At 34.0% G+C, this 6373-nt stretch overlaps 1 long non-coding RNA gene across 1 annotated transcript; it reads right to left on the bottom strand.

The window, feature by feature from the left end:
- Positions 1-2592: 2592 nt before the first annotated feature.
- On the bottom strand, positions 2593-4828 carry LOC111381390. The gene is made up of 2 exons (XR_002700335.1): positions 3826-4828; positions 2593-3551 (listed from the first exon to the last, which is right to left on the bottom strand). It is a non-coding gene; the product is annotated as an uncharacterized LOC111381390 (long non-coding RNA).
- Positions 4829-6373: the final 1545 nt, after the last annotated feature.

Genomic DNA, 6373 nt, shown 5'->3' on the forward strand with positions numbered 1-6373 from the left:
GATCGCCTCTGAGGAGTTGGTGGAGGCGAATAAAGTAGAAGTCGAGCTGAGGATACTGCTGCCTGAAGCTCAAAAGAAAAGGTAGAATCTCTTAAGGCTGAGTAAAGACAATATGAGCGGGTCAGTGAAGAACTAAATCGACAACTTCAAACAAACAAAGGAGTATGGTGACTCAAAAAATACTAGGCTTCATAGAGTGCCTAATAGATGCTAGCTCATTTCAAGGAGGTCCATTTAGAGTTGGACATTGGCTTTTCTAAAGAAGAATTTGGCGGACGAGTGGGTCAGTAAAGAACTACATTGAAACTAAAGAAAATGTGCCAGAAATGCGCAATTGAATCTACAAGAATGGTGAAATATCATCAGCAAAACTCTGAGTACCATTTTGATGATATGAAAAATGGGATGATTTCTTCAAAGGATCATTAATTGAAAAAGAACTGGGGACTGTCATTGTGTTTTAGAGAAAATAAACAATAAAATAAATAACATAATATGTAGGTTTAAGAAATACATCTTGGCTACTGAATCCCAACAGACTCTGTCTCAACGATCAAGAAATAGAATGATCACTGCCTTTGAATATGAAAAGGCACATTCAAACTACGATCAAAGTATGCATAAGCATCACACGAATTGAAGAATGTGCATGTTAAAAATACACTGGGGGGAGGTTTAATTATGAATGAGTTGTTTCATCCAATCATGCATTAATATTCATTAATAAAACTTATAAAATTACAATACATATCCTTCATCTAAAGTCCATAAGTTCTCCACTTAACATAAATATTTAAGCTCGATTTTCAGGAACTATAATGGATTGAGTATCCGACCTCGCCCATCTACCAAAATAATGACACACAAAAATAGATAGAATAAAATTGTAAAAGCTCATAAGACCTAGTTACAACACCAAAAGACTTAAAATAATTAAGGAATAATCAAAACATTCCTAAGATCGTATGACTCAGAAAAGTCCTAGATCTAAACATAAATGATCACACTCAAACTTAAGGGACTACTTATTGAATACCAAAAAACTAACAAGGAAATATTGGCGAACTCAATCTCTATTATACAAACCTTAGGAAGCAAATAGACAGCATTCATAAGTGCAAGAACTCGAAAATGATGAACTAATTTCATTAAATCATTTCATATCGACAAAAATCATTCTTAAAGCACACTTGAATAGAGTATGACATTTGACTACATAACTAATGAATGAATGACACATAAGCTAGTAAATAAGTATGATCTAATAACAGAATTAATTAAAAATCAATAAATCAATAACTATCACATGTCAATTACTAAAAAGACCCACTTACCCCCTAAAAGCCCAAATATAAATTTATGTATAGGCATGCTTGGGATGAAAAATGTCATTTGAATTGAGAAATAACTTCCAAGTAGTTATTTCGCATCCTACTCCCTGTTGAATAGCAGAATAGCAAGTTTAGAAGGAAAAATTGTGACTAGGTAATGGGAATTTGTTGATCATCATTTGGAGGTCAACAAGGGATATATATGCCCCCGTTTGGCCTCCATTACATTAAATTCTATTACATTCTACTTTTCTCTCTCCTATTTTCAATCACACAATCTTTCATAAAATAATATTATACGTAAATCGAAAACTTTTCATTCTTTTTCAACCACTCATTTTTAAAAAAAACACAATTCCACACATTTTCACTTCTAGAAAATGGAGGCCAAACGAGGACATAAGAATCATAGGCAAAAATTGAAGTTCCTTCAATTAAATGTCGAGCCTCATATATAACTTTTTATATACTAGATTAATACCCTCCATTCATGTAATTTCTAATTTTTCAATTTTATAAGTTCTCAAAGAGTCAATACAAAAAAAATTGGTTCCAGCGGCCAAATAAACTGGTCTCTAAAGGGTGGTTTTTAGTAGGTAAAAACCTTTAGCGACCACACCACAGAACTGTGGTCGCTGGCTTGTCACTAATAGACCGTTGATGAAGGGTTCCAACGACCAAATACGTGTGGTCGCTAAACATATAACTAACAACGACCAACTTTTGGTCGCCAAAAGGTTCACTTCTATCGCTAGTACAAGTGGAAAATTGTTTAATTAATGTCTTTTTGCAACCAAAGAGTGGTTGGTAATGCCTTTAGCGACCAAATAAGCGTGGTCGCTGGCTGGTCAATAATAGATCGTCAGTGAAGGTTTTCAGCGACCAAAGACGTGTGGTCGCTGGTCGTTAACATCCAACGACCAAACTATGGTCAATGAAAGTTAATGCCTTGAGTGATCAATTATGTGGTTGCCGGTAGTTGACATCCAACGACCAAATTCTGGTCGGTGAAAGTTAAGGTCAATAACGACCAATGTTGTGGTAGCTGATAGTTAACATGCAATGACAAAATTGTGGTCGCTGGTAGATTTTACACGCTTTTGCAACCAATGTTTGATTGGTGAATGTTGATATCAATCTTTTAATAGCCAATACTTTTTATTCCTACTAATATTTTATCCAATATCTTAACTTTCAAACACCACAAAGATAGTTGAAAATAACAATTTCGATAATCGGAAAAAAGTTAAAAAGAAAAATATTGCCGCAAAAGTAAAACTATATTGCTCATATTTCAGGTATTAATAGTCGGTACATAAACAGGAGTGCCATTTACAAGATTAATTTTACTTGTAACAACAAAGACATGAGAAGTTTATCAAGAGTACAGATAGTATGATTCATATTCCACATCAAGCAAGAGCCCTCTTGTTATTGCACAATGACACTTGTATTGCTTGATATGCTCGGCTCTAGCTGGTGCAATCTTCAATCACTTGCCATGGAACCACTTCTCCACAAGCACCACAAAGAGTCTCACCATGTTCCTCGTCTTCTTCCTTGCCCAAGGCCTCACTTCATCTTTAGGCTCTGACTTTGAAAATTTTCCTTGAGATTCAGATGCTTGTTGTTTCCACCAAAAAGTGCACAAGTAACGATATCACCAAGAAAGGAAAAAAAAACTAATGACAGAGAGATAATTAAACAAGCAGGACTAGATGACATTAGAAGTGTCATTTTCAGCTTACTCTGAATTGCAAATGTTTTAAGCCGACTTTCATCAAATTGTTGTCCAGGAAATGAAATAAAATAATGAGTACAATGAAAAAGCAGAGTACACAAATGAATTTCAGTAACATTCTTTCATTTCAAATCACAACCTTAAGACATAACATAGATTAAATAATAATTAATCGAACCAGAACTTTGATTTGTCACTGCTGTGATTATGCTGCCATTCACTCTAATTATTCAATTAAAACCAACCAAATAACTTCACTGTGTTAAAAAATAAAAATCCTAACAAACAAGAGTGCCATTCAAGGCATCATAACAAACTGCTAGAGCAATTTTTCAGATTTCAACCAGTAAAATTGAAGTCCATGACGCAGAGAAATATCATCCAGCACATACCTTGAGCCTTTCATGAGCCTCTTTCACTGCCTTTCCATCTTTCTTCTTTCTCTAATTATGGCCATCTTTCCAAAAATAGCTCAACACCTTCCAGTCAAAAAGAAAAAGGAAACTCACCCAAAATAATATACTTCCTCCAAAATAATACTCCATGAAATAAAGTTACATGTGCAAAACATATATATTATCATATGACCAAGTTGGTAGCTCAATATTCACCAAGGGATCATCATCCAAATATTAATTTCCATTTCTATGACACAACTTAGTATGACAAACCAACTTAAGCAACCAAAAAATGAGTACTGATCTTAGATAACAGTAGTATTGCACATAAATAGGTGCATTTGTAAAAGAATACCTGTGACGATGTCAAACCACCAGAGTCCAAATTTGTGAACTTATCATATTTCCCTTATAACGTCAACAATATAATCACAATACTACGGTTGATGTGGATAATTTTACATCCTTAAAACAAGAGGGAGAGAACCACATTTCCTGCTTGCTTAGCTGTGCAGAATATAAACATCTGTTGAGCCAAAAGTCCAGTTCTTTCCAATGCACAAATGTACAAAATGGTTAAAATTCTTCAATATATACACAACACATTCAGGTGGATTCTTAGCAACTACCCTGGTCATATTTTATAAGCACAGAGAAGCAAGTGAAATAATATAACGTGAAGCACATAGTAACAACTAGCCACTGTGCAATGTGACGCAATTCAAGAACTTATGCATAGTTTTCACCTGCAAATATGAATGATCGGCATGGCAGGAAACAGAACTGTGGATCAATACAATAACAGCAGACATTATCAAAGATACAGCATCAAAACATGTTGAAGCACAACAACAAAGTTCTAATGGGCACATACTCAACCGATTTGATATAAATAACATGGTTGGTAGTATGAATACGAAAGTTCAAAACCATTTAACAGAATATGGTGAAAAGGGAAACTGGCGTTATTTAAAAACAGGAAAGAAAAATTCACTAAGAACAGCAATCCTAAAACTAAGGTACTGAAATGTAATCTTCGCATCATAAATAAATGTCTTCTCATCTTTAAATCGAAGAAATAACAACACATAAATAGCCTTCTCTTTCTGGAAGGCAATGTTTATCTTCTGAACTTCACACAGCAAATCACTTGGCATTAAAAATTTAATCTAAATTTTCACAAAAACGCAACAAATCTCACCATAATGACTTCTCAAAATTCACTGCTAAGCCATGCCTTGACTGGACTGATTTTAGAATTCCAACGGCTGAAATCTTGAACGAATCGCCTGGGGCTTGGTTGAATTGAGAGTCGCAGGAGGAACAATTGGGGAATGGGGAAGGGTTTGGGCGGGTATGAGTTTAGGGTTATATGTCAATGAGTTTGTTTATTTAGCTTTTTCGGCCAACCGGGTCGGGTTTTGATTGGGATGAGTTTGTGTTGAATAAATTGTTGATTTGTTTATAAGTTTTTTTATTTGTGATCAATGAACAAATTGTGCCTTATAAAATATTTGAATTGTGACCGCAAAATAATTTGGCACATATAACTATTTTGATTTTTTACCGAAAAATAATATGATTAATTAAATTGTTAATTAGTGATCAAATTGTATAGATCTATGATCGTAATATATTTAATTAACAAAAAATATAATTAATTAATTAAATCATAAATAAATTTTAATAAATATCTGATTTTTGAAATTTGAAACATTTGTTTTTATTTTTGAATGGGTGATACTTAACATTTTAGTTGTGAATTTTTCCATTTGTTTATTGAGCTAATTAAATTTGAGTTGGATTATGGCATATATAACAAACCCTACAAAACTCGTCCCGAATTAATTTGGTACGTTATTTTACCATTTGATTTTTAAACTTCAATAACATCAAGCCATAAAATAGGAGAAATCGCAGAAGCGGTAGGGATTCATTGAAGAATACAAGGGCTTGATTTGATCTCAAAGGAAAAGACAGTGTTAACTTTCTTCGATATAACGAGAGGAGATGTAGCTTGTCAATATATATCCCATTCTTCAGGTATAGTTTTCGTTGATCACATTTTGACAAGTAATCCTTTTCTTACCCATTCGCCATAAGGTTTGGTCTAACTTTGAGAAAAAACTAATTTCGTCTTCCTCTCCCGAATATTTCCAAAATATCTTATAAGACAGGCCTAAGAGAGTAGGGTGCTTCTCGAGAAGCAATTATACGCTCGTTTCCTTGTAAAGAACTTCCTTTTAGAGACATGCTTCATCAAGCTATTAGCATTATCGATATAACTATTGTTGGTGATAATGGCATGGCGCAAGGAGGTTTAGGCATCGCTCAGAAGCAAAAACAAAAAGATAAAGCAATTGGATAGCCTCAACTGTCACATTGGTAAGATGGATTTCTTCCCCACAACTAGGATTGTGAGGCTGTACAAGTAACGACGATAGCAAATCAAGGAGTTAATAATCGAATGTGCGTACAAATGCAAAAATCAAAACTAAAATCTTCCATATTCTGAACTGTATTAAAATGGATAGCAAATGAGAAAAGGCGATTGTATTACTTCTTTTCTTTTTTATTTTAACCAAGATGGTGTATTGGTGTTCAAATTGGAATTTATCTTGGAACTGTTTAATTGTTAACTAATTTGAGCAAAAGTCCTAATTGAAACCACTGAAAGATCCAATGACAAAATATGGTCCCGATCAAACTATTTTCAAATCTTCGTGGTTCAGTTCGGATTACAATTAACCCAAATCGACTCGGTCGGTTTTGAGTGAGTATTGACCATGACTCTTAATAGCAGTTGTGTGGATCATGAAATTGATCATAAAATTCTTATGTGCCAGTCATCATACTTTGAACATGTTGTGTGGGTCATCGTACTTTGAACATGTTGATCATAA

This window comes from Olea europaea, unplaced genomic scaffold (genome assembly GCF_002742605.1).
Source record: "Olea europaea var. sylvestris unplaced genomic scaffold, O_europaea_v1 scaffold23, whole genome shotgun sequence".
In the NCBI taxonomy this organism is placed as follows: domain Eukaryota; kingdom Viridiplantae; phylum Streptophyta; class Magnoliopsida; order Lamiales; family Oleaceae; genus Olea; species Olea europaea.